The sequence below is a fragment of the Mirounga angustirostris genome, unplaced genomic scaffold (assembly GCF_029215605.1).
Source record: "Mirounga angustirostris isolate CCGP_5_RB_7025 unplaced genomic scaffold, mMirAng1.0.hap1 SCAF_4, whole genome shotgun sequence".
In the NCBI taxonomy this organism is placed as follows: Eukaryota; Metazoa; Chordata; class Mammalia; order Carnivora; family Phocidae; genus Mirounga; species Mirounga angustirostris.
The window spans coordinates 152641274-152663133 of NW_026991712.1; the positions used below are offsets into that span (position 1 = coordinate 152641274).

The window sequence follows — 21860 nt, forward strand, 5'->3', positions numbered from 1 at the left end:
GCTCATCTCTGGTCCCCTTATCTTGAAGGCCTGGGGCCACCCCGAGGTTTTGAGCCTGGGCGGCTCTGACAGTCTAATCTTCGGCAGGCCACTGCTGATACCTAATTATCTGGAAGCCTTCTGGTTCCAGTGGGTGATCCTGCTGCTTCCCGCTGCCAGTCTGCGGAGCAGAGAGCCCAGCCTGCCGTGGCACAGCCCCTGGACACCTGCCCAGCTTGGAGCCTCGCCTTCACTGGGGCTCCTCTCCCTCACTCGCTTCTTCACTCACTCAGCCAGAGCGCCTTCCTGTGCCGGGTCAGTGCAATGCTGAGGGCAGACCTGGGAATGGCCTAGTGTTTAGCTGCAGAGAGTTCGCTGCCCAGCCGGGGAGAGTGGGGATTATTAGTCCCATTTTACAGCCGTAGCAACTGAGGCATGGAGCACCTGTGCATTAGTCTCTCCCGTGTCCTGGTTCTCCACACCTCGAATGGAGACTCTGTTCTTCCTTTCTCTTCCTGTTGTATGTGCCCATCTTTCAGAACCTGTCTCTCATTTCCCATCCTCCAGGAATGACCGTTCTCAAGTCCTCCCACCCTCCCCGAGTCCCCATGGGAGCCACAACAGCACCAACTCTGGTCCCTCGAGCCTGCAGCGCTGGTCCCTACTCAGGGCCTCCCCGGAGTGAAGGGAACAGACACTTCCACAAGGCTCCCAGGCCATGCTGAGCCCTCTTCTCCCCAGGAGTCCCCCAGGGAGTGCGAGCCCCTCAGTCAATGTTGGATCAGAACAAGCTGGCCTAGTCTGCACCGTGTGACTCCAGATCCTAGACTGAGAGACAAGGTCCCTCCGGGCTTGCCTCCACCCTGTGCTTCTGCAGCCCACCCTAGCCGCTGTGTCTCCCACTGGAGCCCTGTGGTTGGGAGCTGTTCAGCCAATGTCTGTCGCATGGTAGGGAAGTCCCTCTGGGGACCCCCTAGCATTGACCCCCAGGCATGCGTAGTCCCAGATTCTTTGTGTGCACAGAGAGCTGTTTGCAAAGAGCCCCTGCTGGCTCGGCAGGCTCTGTCCGCTCTCTCTGACCTGGGTAACTCACACTTGAACATGGAATATATTTTCCCAACATATGGCAGGAGGAAAACAAACTCAGGAGCAGACACACAGGATGGCTTAGGTACCACCATCAAAGGAGAATGAGGCCAGAAAGCCAGAGGTGACCCAGATGTCATGAAATACTCTAGTCTCAGAATCAGAAGCTCCCAGCGTGAAGTCTTCCACACTTGCACACTCTCTGAGTCATATGCCGGGATCCGGCGGCTCAGGGAATCTAAGAATGGTGAAATCTTAGAACATTAGGCTCAGAGGCATTTTTTGACTCGAAGAATCTTCACATCATGAAATCCTACCCTCTGAGCTTTGAAGAATTTTCAGCTCATAGACACAGACTTCTAAAATCTTAGTGCTGGAAGGGACCAGTCCCCAAGAATTCCAAGAAGCCCCATCAGCAAACACACTGATCTCCTTCCCACAACCTGCCAGCCGGATCCCAGGCCACAGAGAGAAAGCCTGAGCAGGGAAGCACTCTGTGATGGAGATAAAAATGGGAGTGTGCCTTTGTTAATAGTTCCCTTTTGGACATCTCAAAGCGAGGAAGAGGTCGCCTGGTAATGCAGCTTTCCAAGGGAGGAAGCTGAAGAATGCGAGGACAGCATGGCTTGCCAGGTGGGCTGCCGACGTTCTTCCCCCCTCGAGTTTGCTTCTAAGTAGTATCCACTTCACTCCCTTTTATCCCTCATCACTGGCTCTCTGTCCGCCTACTTAATCCGCAGGCAGCTGGTGGCCCAGCCTTCAGTTTTGCTCAGCGGCTGCCAAGGCGTCTCGCCGAGCAGATCCTCCAAGATCACAGGCTTTTAAATCTGTGCAGTATATCCCCTGGAACACCAAACTGTTGCCCCAAGCTTGGAAATGCTGTTGCTTTGCTGAGCCCCCTCCCTCTCCAGGAATTTCCTCCCTTTCTCTTCTAATTCTGAATCCTGTGAGATTTCCAAGGCTCCGGTCAGAGCTGAGCCTCCTCCAGGAAGTCTTCCCAGAATGCTCCTAAAATAATCTGCTTGGGAAGACTCAGTCCAAAGCTTTCCCTGATGACCCAGCCACGTATGTTCTTTCCCTCTGTGGAATTTTTTTTTATGACATTTTATGATATTCTCTCAACACTTACATATTTTACCTTATATTATAAATATTACCGAGACAGTTTTTTCTTTCCTAATAGACCCCGATTCAAAACCTAGCCCCGGCTATGCTCACAATTGATTACAAAATTAGACAGAATGTGCTCCAGTTTTAATGTTGGGGCTTTGTGGTGTATTCTGTGGTTGGGGTGTTGGCAGCTCTGGATGCTAAGAAGGGGCTGCTTCTTGGCTTCTGTATTCACAGAAAGCCCTCAGACTTGCTACCTGAGACAGCAGACGAGTTCAGTCCCATTGCCGGCCCATTTGGTCAGGACTTTGTGAAATCCGTGGACCCTATTGGATTTCTCTCTCTCCATCCTGGAACACTTTGTTTTCTCTTCCTCAACTGTTACTTGCAAACAAAGGCCTCTTTTTCCCTCCTCTTTACTGCCCAAAGCGCACTTGAGCCTCTCCAGGCTCACCACCCTTTATTTTCATTTTAAAATGTTTAATTTTGTCCCTTCCTGGCTACTTTGGTTTGGGGGCTCTGTGATGCTGACCTCTTCTAGTTCTTGCTCTCTCCCTCCCTCACACACAATCCTTGGTCTCGCCTCCATGCACGCATTTCTGCTCTTCCCTCTACCTGAGAGCCTTTCCCAGTTTTATTGTTCGGCTAGCTCTGACTCCTAAAGTGGTAAGGATTCCTAAGGGCAGTCACTTTAAAAGCCTGGACTCTTCCAATGCTCCTTTATAGCCAGACTTTCATCCATGGTCATCAGATAACCTATGGGCAGATGCCACCTGATCCCAACTCAGCAGTTTGTGTTTAGGTGCAATGATGTAATTGGCTTTTAGCACTGTGGGTCTTTTTCATTTATTTATTTATGTATTTTTTTAGTTGAGGTATAATTAACATAACATTCTGGTATACAACGTACTGATTCAACATTTGTATATATTGCAAAATAGCATCGCATCTTAAAAGGATCGATGGGTGTCTTAGCTGACTGCCGGAATAACAAAATCCCATAGACTGAGCGGCTCAGACAACAGAAATTTACTTTCCAACAGTTCTGGAGGCTGGAAGTCTGAGAATGGGGTGGGAGAGTTGGAGAGAGCAAGAGAGAGGGAGAGAGAGAGATGAGTTCAAAGTGGGAAAGAGCTAGCATTCTGATGTCTCTTCTTATAAAGGCACTAAGCCCGTCACGAGGACCCCACCTTCACGACCTCTTCCAAACCAAATTATCTCAGAAAATCTCCATCTCCAAATACCATCACTGTGGCGGTTAGGGCTTCAACATATGAATTGGGGTGAGGGAGACACATTTGGTCTATATCAGTGGGTGAGTTGCACCCGGAGCCCCCCTGAATGCCTGAGTACCCTGAAAAGAGCCCTGCGCCATCTCTGGGTGACAGCCTGGGACCACAGGACAGGTGCAGCATGTGCAGTGGCGCCTGCCGCTGGAGTCTGTCCCTTCCCTGACTCAGCAAGGTGGGGGAACCTGCCAGCTTGCAGATCAGCAAATACGCCCCTGCCCTGAGTGCTGAGGCCTTGTTTGTCACCTTTTATTCTTGGGGTTCACTCTTTTCTTCCCATCGGGTCAGGAAGAGCAGGGGAAGTGTTAAAATTTACTTCTCATTTGCTCTTAAATCTTTTGTATAAAAATTCCTCCCTGCCTCCCTCATTCAGAGGAACATCCTGGTCTGATTCTACCTTTAGAAATAAGACTTAGTCGGGGCGCCTGGGGGGCTCAGATGGTTAAGCGTCTGCCTTCGGCTCAGGTCATGATCCCAGGGTCCTGGGATCGAGCCCCGCATCGGGCTCCCTGCTAGGCGGGGAGCCTGCTTCTCCCTCTGCCTCTGCCTCTCTCTCTGTCTGACTCTCATGAATAAATAAATTAATTTAAAAAACATTAAAAAAAAAAGAAATAAGACTTAGTCTTTATTTACACAGCAGTGGCACAGACTCGGCTCAGGAAGCCCCATCACTGCAAAGCCTCCAGGCATCGGCTCGGGACAGTCCAGGGCTCCTTCAGTGTCCAGGATCACTGCACTTCTTAGGAGTATCAGTAACCTTGGACTAGTTACGTGACCTTTCTCGTGCCTCAGTCTTCTCCTCGGTCAACTTCATCCAGCCGCTGGGAGGATTTCTTGACTGGTGTAAAGCACTGTACTACAGCGCTGGACACAAAACTCGCACTCAGGAAACCCTAGCTCGTACTTACTATGGGAGTTCTAAATTAGCCTGAGAAATGCTTTTCAGCTCCCACTTTGTGCAGACATTGGGATAAGTGCTGGAGACCGAAATGTGAGCAAGAACGATGATGCTTTTTCCCAGGGCTGCTTCCTTTCCGAGTGGGGAGGAGGTGTGGGGGAGCACAGAAGGCGCACACTTCTCAGTCCTGGGAAGATCTGGGAAGGCTTCCCGGAGGAAGCCTAGGTGAAGTAGAGATCTTAAGGAATAAAAAAAGTTAGCAGGCTAGGGCTGCGGGGTGCTAGGCCTGGGAGACTGGCGGTGCCTACACCAGAGGCCCGGGCTGGCGATGCATCTGGGACCTGCTGCAGTGCAGCTTGGCCTTTCTGCGTGGGCTGCGGCCAGAAGAGGCCGAATGAAACCGCCTGCAGGGGGCCTGCCCTCCGCGACCGCAGCCCGCCGCCCCTGGGGGCCGAGCGCAGGATGGAGCCAAGCAGTCCGGGACTTGGGTCTGCTTTGCCAGGGCCATGCGGCCAGCTCTCGGGACCGGCTCACTCAAAAGTGTGGCGAGTGGGCAGGGCCGCGGCAGGTGGGTCCGGCGCCACCCCGCGCGCCCCTTGGCCTGCCCGGCCACCGCACCGGGTGGCACCAGCCGCACCTCGGGGCGAGCCGCGCCCACCAGGGGCCAGCCCTGCCGGGGAAGCCGCAGGGCAAAGATAAAAGGCGAGGCCTTTTTTCCTTCTGCTTCTTCTGTTTAAAGGACTTATCTGCTTCCTCCCTATTAAGGTTATTTAAAGTTTCCTGGCCAGTATCATCTCCTGGGGACTTAATGCGCCTTCTAAGCCATTCGTCATTCAAGTCTCGGTCCCATTTTAAAGCCCTTTTTGAAAAGGAAGATGCGGACGGGAGAAAGCCTTTTGGAAATCTCTCTGGCTCAGCCTTTAGCCTTGGTTCACAGGGTTTCCATTTCTTGAACTGCTCAGCCTTGAGTTTGAGAGACAAAAGCGTAATTGGCAGAGGTAATTCCAGTCATTTGCATCCCGCTTTGCAGTTTCCAGTCTTTGACCCGCATTGGGGCTTTTCCTCCCCGCCCCCACGAGGACACCTACGAGGGGCCTGCTTCAGTTTCCTGCCTCTCCTTCCGTTTTCGAACTCCCAGTACTCCCCTCCCCCTGCGTCTCCAGCTGGGTGGCTGGAAGCATCCAGTGGATTATGAGACATTTTCGAGCACCAGACCCGCTAGTGGGGCTGCCATGCGTCTTGTGGAGCTGTGGCTTGGTCATGGGAACGGTAAACTGAGACACTGCCAGACCTCAGTGGTAATAATACTTGGTCATTGTGCTTGACCTTGACTGGGATGTTTAGTTGACCCAGCACGGCATAACCCCCATGCCTAGGCCTGCAGGTAGTCTGGCAGGTGGTTTTATATTATTCTGCTCCCATCAGTGTAGTTTTGCCGGGAGGGTGGTGAGAAACGAATGCAGGATTCTTGGTGGAGATCTTGCAGGTTGAAGAGGATCGGGGCCTGGAGGTGGGGGTGGCAAAAAGCCATGCGGGGAAGTGCCAGGTGGGAACATGCAGAGGGCATGCAGAGAAAAGTGTTTCTACCCCTCTCTCTGTTAACTTGATTCTTCCTTTTCCTATCCAACTCCCAAGAGAGCCATTGTTATTTAGTGCCTGTTATGTGCTGGGCTTCCAGTGTATCACAGTAAATTCGTAAAACAGTCCTGAAAGGCAGGTATTATTTTCACCATTTTGAGGAAATTGAGGCTAAGTACTTTGTGCAAAATGGTGGAGCCAGGATTTGTACTTAGATCTTCTGGTACATTAAGAGAGAGACTGGACTGGAGTTGGAATTCCCACCCCACCACTTTGGCTGGACGGCTGGGGTATGTTTTCACATCTGAAAAAACGGGGTTCACGTAGTATATCCCCCCTGGTGTGTTGTGAAGAGTAAATGAGGTAATGCCTATAAACCACCTCGCTGAGCGCCTGGCACGCAGTATGAGGTGTTGAATGTTAACTGTGCTGGTTGAAGTCGTGGTCCTTTTAATTATTGTGATTGGCTCGTGTTCACACTGTCTTGAGGTGAAACCCAGCCCACAGGGAAGGTGGGCCTTGATCCTTTAGGCTCTCATGCCCTGAGCCACTGAGCGTTATCCAGAGCAGGGATGGGTGTGCTTGGCTGACCTGATTGGAACCGTGTGGCCCGACCACCCAGAGCGTGATCATTTTTTGCTGACCATCTGTGGTGTTTAATGTCTGACTGTATCCTTTCTGGTTTGGCTTCCCTGTGATCTCCCACTGCTCCCTGGAGTGAGGACACATCAAAAGGAGGGATTGAAAAATGGGCCCAGCTCCATCACAGGTTTGATCATGACCTGGGAAGAGCCCCTATCTAAGGGTCCTTTCCCTCCGCTGCACAGATCAGTTGAATGTTAATAGCAGCAACTCCAAGTTGTGGGGAGAATCAAGCGATAAAACCTGGGAAGGACTTTATTAGCCCCCAAGTGCTCTGTGCTCTCAGTAGTACTTGGTGTGCAGGTGTTTTTCCTCTTCTCTTTGTCCCAGAAAGAATACAGGTTTCTCCTGCGATCCAGCAGTGGAGAGTTCCTATCGTGTAAAGCAAAGAAGCAATCATCGTTAATTTATATGGAAAAACTTGTGAGTACTCCCAGACCAGAAAATAAGCTCTCAAGCTTTTCTGATACCTTAGGACACATCTTGCTAATGGGTGCACAGAATCACCCGAGATCAAGCACAGATGCTCACAGGCACGGTCCGAAGCTGTGGTGGCTTGGTGCCAAGATGTGAGTGTGGTTCCAGGGAAGGAGCGGGCTGGGGCCCCTCCGCTGGCTGCTCTGAGTGCTCACTGCCCTTCTCTGATGGCTCGCTCGCTGCAAAACAAATACAGCATGCTATTTTCACTTCTTGTCCCTTTTCATAAAGAAATCCTCTTCAGATTTCCTTCTGTTAGTGGAAACAGGTACTAATGTAGGTCTCCCATAAAAGAGAAGCGGCGTAAAGTGAATTTTCAAGTAGCAAGGGATACCTTACCCTGTCAGTGCGTAGCCAATAGGTTTAGTTATCATGAAACTGTTCGTCCATTCACGATGCCTTCATTTGTTTGTTGGACAAGCACTCCTGGGAGCGACGCTGTGTCAGGCTCCGGTCGAGGCTCTGGGGTTCAGTGATGACTCTGGAGCTGGAGGGGAAGTCGCGGTTGAGGAGACAGGAGGAGACAGGTGCCAGGGATGGGCCTGACGCCTTCCTTCACCTGCACTGCCCCATCTCACCCTCACAACCGTCCCCCAGGCAGCTGCTGTTTCTCAGCCCCATTTTGCAGGGGAGAAGACTGAGACACAGATGGCTTAATTCATTTACCCGAGGTGACACAGCCAGTGGACGGAGGATCTAGAATTTAAAGCAGAAGTCTGACAGCAGAGCCTGTACTTTTAACTTTTCTGTGTCTGCTGAAAAGGAACTGGAGTCTGAGAGTGGGGGTGGGGGCTGTGCCTCTTCCAGACCCCGGGTATAAAAGGTTGGGAGGGCAGGGAGTTGAGACTTCTGAGGTTCCCTCCTGAGGAAGGCTGCAGCTCTGAGAAGAGGGGGAGCAGGTCCTTTGGCCAGGACCTGGGGGAGGAGTGAGGCTCTGCTGAGAACCAAGGGCAGAAGCTGGCCTTGGCCGGTGAGGGGATGGCAGGGCAGGCTGCGGGCCCAACAGAAGTGGAAGGTCTGCGTTTGTAACCTCACCAGTGTGGGGGATGCTGGCCTGCACAGCTCTCCAGTGTGGGTGCGGGAGCAGGAAATGGGACAGAGGGCCACGGCCAGCCCCGGCTCCGTGGAGTCCCCATTCAATGTGCCACAGGAGCTGGACAGAATATCAGCTCCTACCTGTGTGTTGTTGTTGAGCATTGACCCTGAGCCTCCACCCCCGTGGTGGCTGGGCCTTTGCCAGGGCTCAGGTGTTCTGGAAGCCCTACAGATGCTACTAAGGTGCAGGGGACTGCATCCTTGCTGTCCAGGAACTGTCTTTGCCGGTGAAGATGTTCTATTTGTAGATGGTAGATGACCCCCTCCTAATCAGTACCTGGCTTGGCTTTAGTATAATGCCACCTGAGCTCAGTATTGAAGGACAGATGGTATTCCCGGGCTCAGGACAAACAGCATATATGGGGCAGGCCCTGCTGGTGATATTGATCCCAACTGACATGTGGAGAATGTTTGCAGGGGGCGTGGGAGACTAGGGAATTGGCCAGCGAGGCTCATGGGCCACATTGTGGAGGCTTCACCAACCAGTTAAGAAGTCTGGGCTTGGTCCAGGGTGTGTTGGGGGGGCCACTGTCCCCCACTCCCATACTTTGCACTTCATTCATTCATCAGACTGGAGCATCTCACCCAGGCCTGTCTGGAAATTCTCAAGCCCCTTGGCTTGAGGAAGGCTCTCTTTCCTCAGATCCAGGATGTTCTCACTACTGGGCCGGAGCAAGACTCTCAGCTTCTGGAACTGGAAGGCGCTTGGTGTTTTCTCTCAGAACTAGATCCTAAAAGTATCTGGCAGCTGAATGAGACCAGCTGTAGTTATATATCACAGGGTCTTTTGTGGGGGAGTCTGAGTCCCTGACCCCCATTTCTAAAGTGGTCACTGTAAGACAACAGGGCCCCATGTTTCATGTGACCCTTTGGATGGCTGACTTGAGGGATTCCTCCTGTTGAAAGTGGGGGTGGCGCGAAGCAGGTGGTTCCTGAAAGCTCCCCAAGCAGAAGTGGGGGTCAGAGGGACCTGTGGTCTATAAATGGTTCTTAAATAGTGAGAGCACTGGGTTAGGAGTCCAGCAGCGTGACCCGGGCAGCTCCCTCCCCTCACAGACAGCCCTTAGCGGGTGTGAGCGTGCTTGGTAGACCATAAACCACACCCCTGCTGCTGCAAAGCCACTTGCTAAACTGGCTCTGACCTCACTGGGAAAGGGCATTTTTTATTTTATTGTCTTTTACGTGTTTATATAGACCGAAGTTCTTTGAGGGCAGGAGCCTCCTCTAATGAATCCGGGTCTGTGGAGGGCTGGGCTCCAGGTGGGCACGTAGGGATGCTGTGTGGAGCTATAAAATTCCCGGCTCTATCTACACATCATCGCCTGAGGATCCGGGTGGAAAACAGAAAGTCCCTAACCGCACCCCACATCGTTCCCAGATTTCCAGATGTTTGGTTCCAGGAGGTTGTTTAATGCAGTGGCCTGCATTTCCCCCTGTGGTTCCCAGGCCTGATGGCTCCGAGTGGCCGTGGCTCCTGAACGCCTTCTCGCCCTCGTGTTCTGGCCATCTCTGGTGGCACTGTGGTTTCCCGCTGAGCCCTCAAGCCCACGGGGGGCCCTCGGGGCTTCCACTGGGCCACCCCGTGGGTGGGAGCCGCTTCTCCTGGGGGCGGAGCGATCTTCCCAGCCCCCCACCCCTTCCTCACACTTCCGTGTTTTTTTCCAGGGCACAGAACGGAGCTTCTGTTTGCCGGTCATTCCGTGATCCTCACACGATGTAAATGAAAGCTGCTAAAACCAGTAAATTCAAACCATGTGTGGGCACTGGGGAAGAGCGGGGGTGTCGGAGGCCTGCCGTGTGAGGTGCCGTCAGCTCTGACGGCCCCCGAGCTGATTTGTATATGAGAAAAGTAAATATCCAAAGTGGTAAACAGCCTTCGGTCTCTCATCATCGCTGAGATTTGAAGGCAGTTAATAGGAACACACACTCTCTGTCTCTTATAAACAAAGTGAGATTCTCTGTGTGTGCTGACCTAAATTCGGCATTTTTATCTTTGGGAAAGCGAGCCAGTCATTCTCGTTGGGAGACCACAGGCAGTCTGGGCCGTTGGGTTGAGTTCTTTCTGGTTTTGGCAGTTGGTCTAGCACTTTGGCTTTGCAAAGGGCCACCTTTTCATCTCTCTTTGGTCTTAGAGCAAATGGGATGGGTGGCCATTCTCACTCCTGTACCAGTGAGGGACATGAGCCCGGAGATACAAATCAACTTGCCCAAGACCACATAGCAGATCCATGCTGAGCCAGGACATCCCCCTTCACTCCTCATTAGGACCCTCTAGCTCTCCAGTCCTCTTTCCATGAGTGAGACTTCTGTTCTCTCTAACTTAGGATCCCAGAGACCTCTTCGTCAACCCCTCCCTCATTTCCTCTCTTCCAGTGTCTGCTGGAGCTTGGCCTTCGGCTGGGTCCCTGCTTCTTCTGCTTTTCTATCCATGCCCTTCTTGTGTTCAGGAAAGAGGCCAGGGAAGGGACCAGACAGTCATGAGCTTGGGGTTCTGGTCTCTGCTTCTCAACTGTATGGCTTCCAATAAGTACTTTCTCTGAGCCCTTCAGTTTTCACGTATGTAAAATGGGGATAAGAATACCTGCCTTCTTAGGATGGCCACGAGGATTGAATGGAGCTCACATATGTGAGGATCCCCAGCCTTCTCAGTGACGGTGAACACTTCACCCCACTTTTCCTTCAATTCTGGACGCTTCCAAGTGACCTCCTCATTGGGCATTAAAAATGGATTAATCCAGGGGTGCCTGGGTGGCTCAGTCGTTAGGCGTCTGCCTTCGCCTTAGGTCATAATCCCAGGGTCCTGGGATCAAGCCCCGCATCAGGCTCCCTGCAAGGCGGGAAGCCTGCTTCTCCCTCTCCCACTCCCCCTGCTTGTGTTCCCTCTCTCGCTGTGTCTCTCTCTGTCAAATAAATAAAATCTTTTTTAAAAAATGGATTAATCCTTAAAATTGCATGGAACTAAATATGCCACGCACACATACACAACACGTATGTGTCAAACTGGGGAAATCTGACTCACATCGGTGCATTGTCTCCTGGTTTTGATATCGTACTATGGTCACATAAGATGTCACCATGGGGGGAAATTAGGTGAAGGGTATTCTTTCTGACAACTGCATGTGAGTCTATAATTATCTCAAAATAAAAATACGAAGTTCAATTAAAAAATTAATTAACCTTCGCCACACCCTCATTCCCTCACTCATTCTTCCCCGCCCGCTGCACGCCAGGTACTACTCTAGGTGCGAGGCATGGGTCAGTGAACACAGAAAGAAAAAATCCCTGCCTCCACCTTCCTCAGGCCTTTGCTCAAATGAGGTCTCCCCATGACCACCTTATGCAAAATTTCAAATTACTCCCTCGAACTCCCTGTCCTTCCCTGCCTTTTTCTTCCAAAGGCACCTGTCACCAATTGGCATTCCGTATATTTTACTCACTTATTTCTTTTTTGCCCTTCACCCGAGCATTGGAATGTCAACCCCGTGAGAGTGGAAATCTCTGTCTGTATGACTTGTATCCTTAGCACGTAGAACATGCCTGGCACATGGTAAGTGGTCAGCTAGCTGATGTTTGTTAAATGACTGAGAGTGACCGACAAGAAACAGGGTCGGGGTTCAGGGGCGGGGTGAGTGCTGAAGGAAAGCAAAGCTGGGCGGAGGTGGGGGAGAGGGGCTAGTGAGATGGTGGAGGAAGCATCATGGGTTCTATCTAGTGTGGACTTTCTGCAGACCTGGCAGGCCTCCCCGTTGTGGGAGGGGTAGGGTCCTGGTGTCTTAGATTGTAACCCATCATTAAAGCTCTCTTCCTTTTAGTCATTCACCAGATGTTTCTTTGAGCTGTTACTATGTGCAGGACCCTCTAGAGCAGGTGGAAAAGGACCTTGCCCCGGGAGGCTTACAGGTAGGTGGGAGAGATGGGACAGGAATGCAAACAGCCCGTGAAAAGGAAGAAGGAAGCCAAGCGGGAGAGCTAGGGGAGGGCTGCGGGGGGAGGGCGTACTGTAGCCTAGGCAGTTCAGGAAGGAGGAGGTGTTGATTCCCAGCCTTCAAAGTCTGGGAGGATTTCAAAGTTTTTTTCTGGTCCAGCTGGGCTCAGCTTACCAACTTCCTTTTCCATGGGTCTCCTAAGGGATGCCAAAGCCCTCATCAGACCGCTCCCTGAAGGTAGACCTGGACACCCTGGCTGTGCTTATGCTATGACCTCGGCCCAGTGTGCCCCCTCTCCTTCATCCTGTCTCTCTAAACCCTGTTTCTTTTTCCAGATCTAGCCTGGCCCTTCCTGCAGGAAGGCTTCCTTGATTGCCCCAGCTCCCACACTTCATCCTCTCTGACATCTGTGCCATTTGTAGTCTGTACCATACCATTTGACCCTTTGGGAGAGAGTGTTGCGTTGGACCAGCCTCACTGTGGGTGGCGCTTGAACCCCCAAATAGGGTAGGAGCTTGCTGCTAAGCTGGAGCTGTGGTTGCGGCTGGATTGACTTAAGAGCAGTGGAAAAATGGGATTCATCCTCAGAGAGGGCAGGATTTGTTATTTTTTTCATTGACCCCAACTTTCCTCATTTTGAAACCCTGGAAGTTCAGCGAGGGGAGGGCTGACATCTGCCTTCACGGACGTCTCAGGGTGGGCGGTTGACAAAGCAACTCGGCACACACAGTAGCCCCAGACCGCTTAACAGACTTCAGGAATTCCTCTCTTTTCTGACGTCATTGCTGGAGTCTGGGCTCAGTGAATTCTTACAAAAAGACATGGGATATCTTTCCATGAAAATATCTTACTTACAGTCACCTAACATGCATTTTTTTTTAAATAAAATTTTTAAATTTTAGAGCAATTTTGGATTTGCAGAATTATTGAGAAGATAGTACCCAGTTTGCCCTATTATTGAGATCTAACATTCATATGGTACATTTCTCAAAAAAAAATATGGTACATTTCTCATGATGAGTGCACCAATACTGATGCTTTATTATGAACTAAAGTCCGTACTTCATTCAGAACTAAGGTCCGTGTTGTGTTCCAGGATACCATATTGTTTACTGGCATCTTGCCTTTGACTTCTCTCGGCTGTGACAATTTCTCAGACTTCCCTTGTTTTTGATGACCTTGACATTGAGTATTAACCAGATATGTGTCCCTCAATTGGGACTTGTTTGGGGGTTTTTCTTATTATTGGATGTTATGCATTCAAAGGAGGAAGACCAGAGATACACAAAGTGCCCTTTTCATCCTGTCTTATCAAGGGCACATACTTCAACCTGGCTCATCACTGTTGATACTGATCTTGACCACCTGGCTGCGGAGGTGTCTGTCTGATTTCTCCACTATGAAGTTGCTCTCCCCGCCATCTTTCCATACTGTACACACTGAAAGCAGTCACTGTGAGCATCCCATGCCTAAGGAGGGGGGAGTTTTGCTCCCCTTCAGCTGATGTGTTTTGAATGGTTGCTATGTGCTGGGCACTGCCACCGATGCTGAAAATATAGTGGCAAATGAGACAGAAAAGATTCTTGTCCTACACGGAATTTTTATTTGAGTGAGGATTTAATAATGAATAAATACGTAAGTAATTTCAGAGTGTGATAAGGGGTATAAAGGGGAAAAAAAGGCAATAAGTTAGGGAGAGACCACAGTGCAGGGCAGAGGGAGGAAGCAGGAGAGGGGCAGCTGCTTTGTTTTCTTAGGCTCGGGGAGAAGGTGCCTTTCTAGCTGAATCTTGAAGGATGAGGAGGAGCTAGCCTTGAACACCTGGGGAAAGCCCATTCTGAGCAGAAGGAACAGCAGATGCCAAGGCCCTGGGGTTCACTGAAGGAACAGAAAGAATGTTGTGACCAGAGCCCTGTGTGCACAGGACAGGTGGGGTGAGACTTTCCGGTTCCAGGAAGGTGTTTGGGTTTTCTTCCAGCAGTTGAAGCCGTTGGTTTGAAGCAGGAGCAATCCTGTTTGCTTTCATACATGAAAGACAGCCTCTCGGCTATGGTGCGCAGAATGGGTTCTCCTGGGGGCAAGAGCAGAGGAAGCTGGGGGACCGTGTGGGTGTAGCTGAGGGATAATGGTGGCTTGGACCTGCCGGGAGCAGGGGAAGGTGGGTCTCACTCAGTTTTGGAGGTGGCACTGACAAGGCATCCGATGAGCTGCTGGTGGAGAGAGAAGAACACTGGTACACGCTTGCACGTTTGGGTCCATGGTAGCGCTTGTAACTGCAAGTAGGGGAGGCTGGGGAAGGAGCAAGTTTCGGTGGTAAAAGTACAGATCCTGCAGGATCGTCAGAGAAGCTCCACTGGAAGGCTTTTTGTCTGGACTGCTGCTACAGCACCTTCGGGCTGTATCCCCTCCCCTCAAGACCCGGAATAGCCTTCTGTGGATTCAGACATTCCACTTCTCCGCAGCATTCACAGTGTTGACGTAGGAGATGCCGAAGGCAGACGGCCATGGCAGGCAGTCTTGGTGGGGAACGTGGGCCAGTTACCGAGGGGCTCAGCTACAGGTGTTGAGTGGGATGCCCTCGTGCCTCTCCCAGCACCCAGCCCTGAGGAGTCTGTCTTTTCCTGTCCCAGCTGCCGCTGAGTAAGCCTGGATACGTTTGCAGGAAAGCCAGTCGGTGAGTGTTTAGTCAACACCAGCTACTGTGCGGTGCTGTCTTCGGCGTGGGCTGTGGTCCCTGTGTAGGTGAGCAGGTAAAACATAAACGTAGTAAGGGGACACAATGTGGGTGAAGAGGACACAAGGAGACATGTACAGTTGGCCACCAGAGAGAACGCACGCGTCCCCAGGACACCTGGAGCCATCAGGGAGGACTCCCTGGAAGAGGTACAAACAGAGCTGTGAATTTGAAGGACACTGAGTGGCCTGCTGGGCCATGTGGCCAAGGTTTCTGTTGGGGAATTGGAGGGAGAAAGGGTTGGAAAAGTCAAATTATGGCCCATCCCACCAGAACGGGGGGGCAGAAGAGGTGCCCACAAACTGTTGGACGAGTGGTTGGAACATAGGTTCTGCCGAGGTCTGGAGGGCCTCCGGCGCAGGATGAGGAGCTTTCCCCTGTGAGCCATGGGGAACCGAAGCCAGCTATAACCAGTGTTGAAGAAAAGTGGAAGGAATCACATCCTGAAGACAGACTTTTGAATTTCTAGCCAGTATTTAATTTATTATAAATAAGGATACTGCTCATAATAACAATAATTTTTATAACTACTTAATTGGCATTTTTTTTTTGCCGGGAAGACACAGCGGGTTTCATGCTTGGCCCCGGCTGTGTGTGATTAGGGGTTATTGACTGAGACTACGAGGGGCTTTTTTATCTTGCAGTTTCCTTGTTTTCTTTCCTCTTGGTTTCCGCTGATAGTCTGTCACACCGTTGGCTCTTCATCTGTTTGGTTCCATGAGACACCACAAAAGCACATTCTCTGATAAGGTCGATATGCCAAATCCTCACTATAACACTTAATCACTTAGGAAGGTCTCACTTTGGGGTGGAGGTGGGAGGGGTGGGGATGGAAAGAAAAGTCCAGATTGCTTTCATTAACTGCATTTTTCTTTCTGGCTTGGGGTGGGGGGCTTTGGTGGAAATCTCAGTCTTCAAGGCTGTTTCCAGGAAATCATGAGAGAGTGACCAAGGAGGTTCCGGGGTCTTGGGCACCAGGAGGCACCGATCACCTGCGTGGGCATGCTGCTGGGCTGGGTGCTGTAGGAATGCAGGAAGAAGCCACCTGTCTTCCCTCTAGGAGGTAGTGTCTATGAGGGCAGGGGGTTGGGGCCAGGTAGGCCTACCTGCCACAAGGTGAACTCAATAAATTCTCGTTGATGGGAGGACCAACATGGTAATTAATTGTTTTAAGGATTCAGATTGGTGTGTGATCGCTTCCTGCAGGATTCACTAGCCAGGGCATCATGGGAGAAATGGCGTTCCATATAGGGCTTGCTCCACTTATAACTGTCCCCAAGGCCACCTGCGTCCCACTGTTTTCTTGTGCATTGCCAGGTTGCTTCTCCCCACTTTGTGGATGAGAGAGCTGGCATTGAGAGGGTGAAGAGCTTCATTCATAGCACCAGGAGAACAGGGATGTAACTGAGTGATTCACCAGTCTGGCTCAGGGGATGGCATGGTATTCCTACACGTAGTAGGTTCTCAGTGCCTACGTATTGAATGAGTGAAGTATTTGGAGCGGAAACTGTATTGGAGATCCTCAGAAAGTCAGATATGTAGCCATGACACAAACTCAGGCCTTCCATTTCCAAAGCCTGATTTCTTTTACCACCTGCCCAGTTTCATGAGGCAGAAAGGGGGTGTTAAATTAGATGACTGTTAAAAAATATTCACTCCCCAGGCTCCAGTGATGTAGGGTTTGGCCATGTGACTTGCTTTGGCTTCCTGCTGGGGCAGGTGTGCTTACTGGCTCCTGGACTTTGGGCTCTGTCACGTAGACTCGCTCTGGCCAGGGAGATGTTAGTAGACGTGAAGCGAGCACCCTCTCACACCTCTGCCACCACCATGAGAAGCCAAGTCCCCATGTAGCTGCTGCTTCTCTGGCCTGGGTCCCAGTATGGACGCAGCAGCCCTGAGCCCAGCCCACAACGCAGAGGCAAGCCCAGACGGATGCACAGCTTGAGGCCAGCCACACTCACCCCTGATCAGCCAGCTCCCTGCTGACCCACGGTGACAGTAAGTCGTTATTGCCTTGAGCCGCCAAGTCTTGGGGGTGGTTTGTTCCACAGCTGGTTGGGACCAATGAGCAGGGCATCTCAGGCAGGGGCTGGCCCATCGGTCACGGAGGAAGGAGGGAGCAGAGGACCAGGGAGGAGGCTAGAGGTAGAGGTGTCAGCTCAGTCTCAGAAGGTCTTCCTTGTCAGCGTAAGGAATTCAAGCGTGTCTCAGTAGGCTGTGGGAGGCACTAAAAGTTGTTGAGCACGGAGGGATGAGACCCAGACCAGCTGTAGAAGGGTAATTTGAAGATAAGTGCAAAAGGGTTAAAATGGAGAGAAGAGGAAACCAAGGTCAACGGGCCTGTCGGGGTGCTGCTATTCTTTGCTGCCACAGAGCCTAGCACTGTGCCCCTTAAATACTAAGTACTTAGTAAATATTTGTTGAGCGAAGAGATGTGTAACAAAATTGCCCCGGGGTTGGGTAGTGAGAACTTAAGATAGTCGGAGCCTCTGATTAATTCCTCCATTGACGCGGTCATTCGCTCACCAGGATTTGTTGAGGTTTTCAAGAGGATAAGTAGTTGAACCTGGGTCAAGACTGGACAGAATCTGAGGAGAGGCCTGTAGGAGCCTTCCCTGTACGTCTTGCACAAGGGTTCTGGCCAACAGGGAGGAAGGGCTGGAATGAGGGAGGGAGGAACAGTGGGTAAGTGGAGTCAGGCAAGGGGAAGGGGGAGCCTCAAGGGTGGGCATGCGCCCCTCGCTTGGTCGTGAGGACACAATGGGCTGGCTTCCTCTGGGACCTGGCAACGTGCCGAAACCCACAGCTCGTTCTGCAGAGACCAGGTTTGTGAATTCTGATTATATTTGATCTTTCCTTTCAGACCAGGCGGTCTGATCTTTTCAGGCTTTATGCCCACACCTTCATTCATTCATCTGCCTGGGCCAGGCCCCAGGTTGGGTGCAGGGGAGACAAGATGACTGAGAGGCAGTCCCTTGCTTAGAGGAGTGCATAGGTCAGTCATTCACAAATCCCTAGAGTGTGACTTTAGCAAACCGTGGCCCTCTCCCGGCCTATTTCCTTACCTGTGAAATGGCTGCTGGGAGGCCTGGGTTCAAATCCCAAGTCTGTGCCTGGCTGGCTCTGTGACCTTGAGCAAGTCACCGTTTGACTGAGTCTCTGAAAGGTGGTGTGGTTCCGTTCTTGTAAGGTGTGAGGATCTCGAGGATGCTATATGTGACAGAGGCTGAGCGTGAGTGTCAGCGTGTTAGAAAGTGCCCAAGGCGGGTTGAGGGGAGGGTAAGCCCGTTCTGCTACCAGCTGCATCCTGCTTGTGAGACCAGACTCACCCAGTGACCCTTTATTTGCACCTGCCCCAGGTCAGGAGATAGCACCCCCACCTGTGGATCTGCTGGGGAAAGAAAAACAAACAAGCACACAAAACCTCCGGGCTTCAGTGATAATAGCCTAGGTCAGGAATGGTAAGCAGAGCCCATTTCCTATGTTAATGAGGAGTTAATGGTAGAGGCTGCCTGAAATCTTGGGCCAAGAACGATTCTGAGGCTCCGCGGCCCCGGGGCGGCCCTGGGGCGGCCCTGGGACGGCCCTGGGACACAGCGCTGTGATGTGTTAATGACGGCCACTGGAGAAACTGTGGGTGGCAGCTGCCCCAGGGGCTTGCCAGGGCCCGTATCTTTCTTTGGGCCACTCCACATGGCTCAGCCACCCATTCATTTATCATTCACTCAACACCTGATTACTGATGCCTCTGCTCTGTATCTGGGAGTGCCCTGGGTGCTGAAATTGCCACTCCGGAACAAAACCGTGTTCAGGGCCCTTGTGCATCTTACGTTCTAGTGGGAACAGTCAGGCAGCCAATAGGAAACACAGTAAGTGAATAAAATAGTGGGCGGGAAGGTAATGTGTGCCGTGAAAATGGAAGTACCCTGAAGCACCCCTACTGTGACCCCCAGCGGCAGTCTCGTCTAATGTACTCAGAGCAGCATATGACCCCGAACTGCTGTGGGGGCTTCTGCCCCCGGGGCTCATGCCTGCTGAGCCACTGAGATGATTCCAAGGGATGTTGTCGTGGAGTGTGTGTGTGTGTGCACGTGCGTGTGCACACCACAGTGTGGTTGTGTGTTCCCGAACCCAAGATGGATGACTTTGGATTAAACATTGTTTGGCATTTGCTGTACTTTCCTAGCTGCCCAGGTAGCTAAGTTCATTGTTCCTTCCCGGCTACTCATGCCCAAGTCCTGACCTTCTGGCAGCTGGCTTGGGGGTTTGAGGACCCCAGTGATGGAGGGACCAAAACCACAATTATTGTGCTAGGAGCAGCCTGCAGTTTACCTCCTTGGGCTCTCTCGGAAAACGGTTTACTGAGCAAATTAGAATTTAAAATAAATATTCATGAGGACATGTGCATCTGGGTCGTGAACATGGAGTTATCACAAGGCAGCGATGTTATTTGTTTTGAATCAAATATTAACATGCTGATTTCAACAGTTCTTATCTCTCGGAGAGCAGGTAATGGAAGTCTGGACTAGACCGTACTTTCCCGCCTAGCTCCAGTTACCATGAGAATCTGGCAACCAGGGCGGTGACTCTGCGTATAGTCATCAGAATCACTGGTCCTTGAAAACCACATTGCACACTGAGATAACGCACAGAGACACCTCACTTGGGCAACATCAGTTTAGAGTGAGCTCTCCCGCCCAAAATGAGTTATCTAGATAATAAAATCATAACCGTTAGGTATCACGGTGTTAGCTGATATACTCACTTTGGATGGGAAGCTTTCAAAAGTATGTTTGTCCCATACAACAGCAGATTTTTCAGTCGGAGACTCAGGGTGATTTCCAGTGGCCCCGGCCATCACATGATTGGGTGCTTATGGAAGATGACCCAGGGCTACTGTCATTCTCCAGATTCTCCAAGTCTTGCTGACCATTTCTCCACCAACCCCGTCAGAGTCAAGCCGAATGTTTTGACTTCTTACTGGCTTCAGCATCCTTTCAGTTTACTGGCTACTTTTAATCTTTTGTGAATTAGGAAGCTGAAGAATCAGATTTATGAAAAGTGAGTCCAAATCTAAACTAAATCATTTCAGATGAGACTACTGAAGATTTCTCCTAGGAATCAAGTGCATGAATGTGATGTGGTATCAATTTTGTTGTTTGAACATGCATTCTGGACATGGGAAGTTACTAGACATGGGACTTCTGGATACACAAAGTAAAACTGTGGGGGGGGGGGGCGGGGGTTGTTGGTGATTAGGTAATTCGGTTTCTATAGGGCCCTCTCTTGGCACAAGGATCCAGTGTGTTCTTCATGGCCCTGATTAGTGGGTCAAAGCTTCCAGGAGGCTGATTTCAGCTCAGTAAAGGAAGAATTTGCTAAGAGAGAAGTCTGGTCATAGAGTGGCTGCCTTGGGGGCCAGGTGTTCCTATCACCAGAGCTGTTCTAACAAAGGCCAGGTTACTCATCCAAGCACATGGTTGAGGGGCTTTAAACATCTGTCAAGTGATTGACCTGGTTTTTAAATTTTTAAAATTTTGTCAGCATTGTTCAAGTATAATCGAGGTGTACTAAATGGTATATATTTGAAGGGATGGCCTGATTGGCTTTTAAAATCTGTTTTTAAGGAGCGCCTGGGGGACGCAGTCAGTTGAGCGTCTAACTCTTGATTTTGACTCAGGTCATGATCTCAGGGTTGTGAGATCAAGCCCTGCATTGGGCTCCACGCTGGGCACGGAGTCTGCTTAAGATTCTCTCTCTCCCTCTCCCTCTGCCTGCCCCCCCCCCCCTTTAAAAAAAGAAAGAAAGAAAAAGGAAAATCTGTTCTTAAGATTGGGCAAGGCTATGTTATCCAAATGTAAGTCTGCATATCCACTGCATCCTGCAGTTCAGGTTAGCAACTGTGGTGGATTGAATGTTTGTGTCCTCCCCAAATTTGTATGTTGAATTCTTAATCCCCAATGTGATGGTATTTGGAGAATCGGCCTTTGGGCGATAAAGGTTTAGATGAGGTCTTGAAGGTAGAGCCCTCATGGTGGGATTTAGTGCCTTATAAGTAGAGACAACAGAGAGCTCTCTCTCTCTCTCTCTCTCTTCTCTCTCTCCCTGTCTCTCTCCCTCCGCCCCTCCTTCTCCCTGATGGCCACAGCCAGAAGGTTGGCCATCTGCAAGCCAGGAAGAGAGGCCTCACCAGAACCCAACCATGCCTACATGCTGATCTCGGACCTCCAGCCTCTAGAACTATGAGAAAACATACTTCTGTTGTTTCGGCCACCCGTCCATGATCTTTTGTTTTGGAAGCCTGAGCTAAGACAGTGACCCTCTTCCCAGGTGGGGCCCAGTTACTGAGCTTTTGGTCGTGTGTCCACCAGGCAGTCTGGGAGGCTCCTCCTCTTCTCATTCTCACTGCAAGCTGAGCGTAGATGGGCTTCTCCCTGGCTCCTGAGATGAGACCTTCATCTTCAACAACTGAAAACGGATGACATTTCACTTTCTGTCTTGTGACAGCTGGGCAAGTCAAGTGCCCAGCTGTAAGTCCATAAAGGCTGACAAGCCTGGACCGCTGCCTTCCAGAAGGCTCTGCCCCGTATGTGCCGGTGTTGGGGAGCAGCTGCCTGGGTTCTCGTGGGCTGGCCAGAGCTTCCAGATGTCCCAAGGCACAGCCCTGCCACCTCCCTGCTGTTTGTGGCTGACTCAAACCCTCAGACCCTGTGCTGATGTTCAAAACGATTTAATAGGCCTCTTTGTAAACCTTGCCAAACAGTTGTTCAAGTGACATGTATTGCCTCATGCAGCTGTGATGCTGAGTGCGGCTCGGGCTTTTTGTTTGTGTTCATAAACAGTGAGGAGTGTCTGCCTGTAGAATCCTCTTCTTGGCGGGTTAGGGAGGGTAGAGAGAAGGGAATTCTTCCTTCCCTGCTCTGTTCTTCATGGCTCGGGGACTCCCCCAAGTTTCCACATCCCTTGTGGAGTACCGCAGCTCTCCATGACCTCGAATGCCCAGGCTTGGCAGTTAGGGGTGGGAGGCGCTCCCGCTGGCTCTAGCC

The 21860-nt window shown here is 51.1% G+C and overlaps 1 protein-coding gene across 4 annotated transcripts in view; it reads left to right on the plus strand.

The window, feature by feature from the left end:
- The window catches only part of TRABD2B (TraB domain containing 2B), a 208515-nt gene that overhangs the window by 8165 nt on the left and 178490 nt on the right, over nt 1-21860 (plus strand). The window lies entirely within an intron of this gene.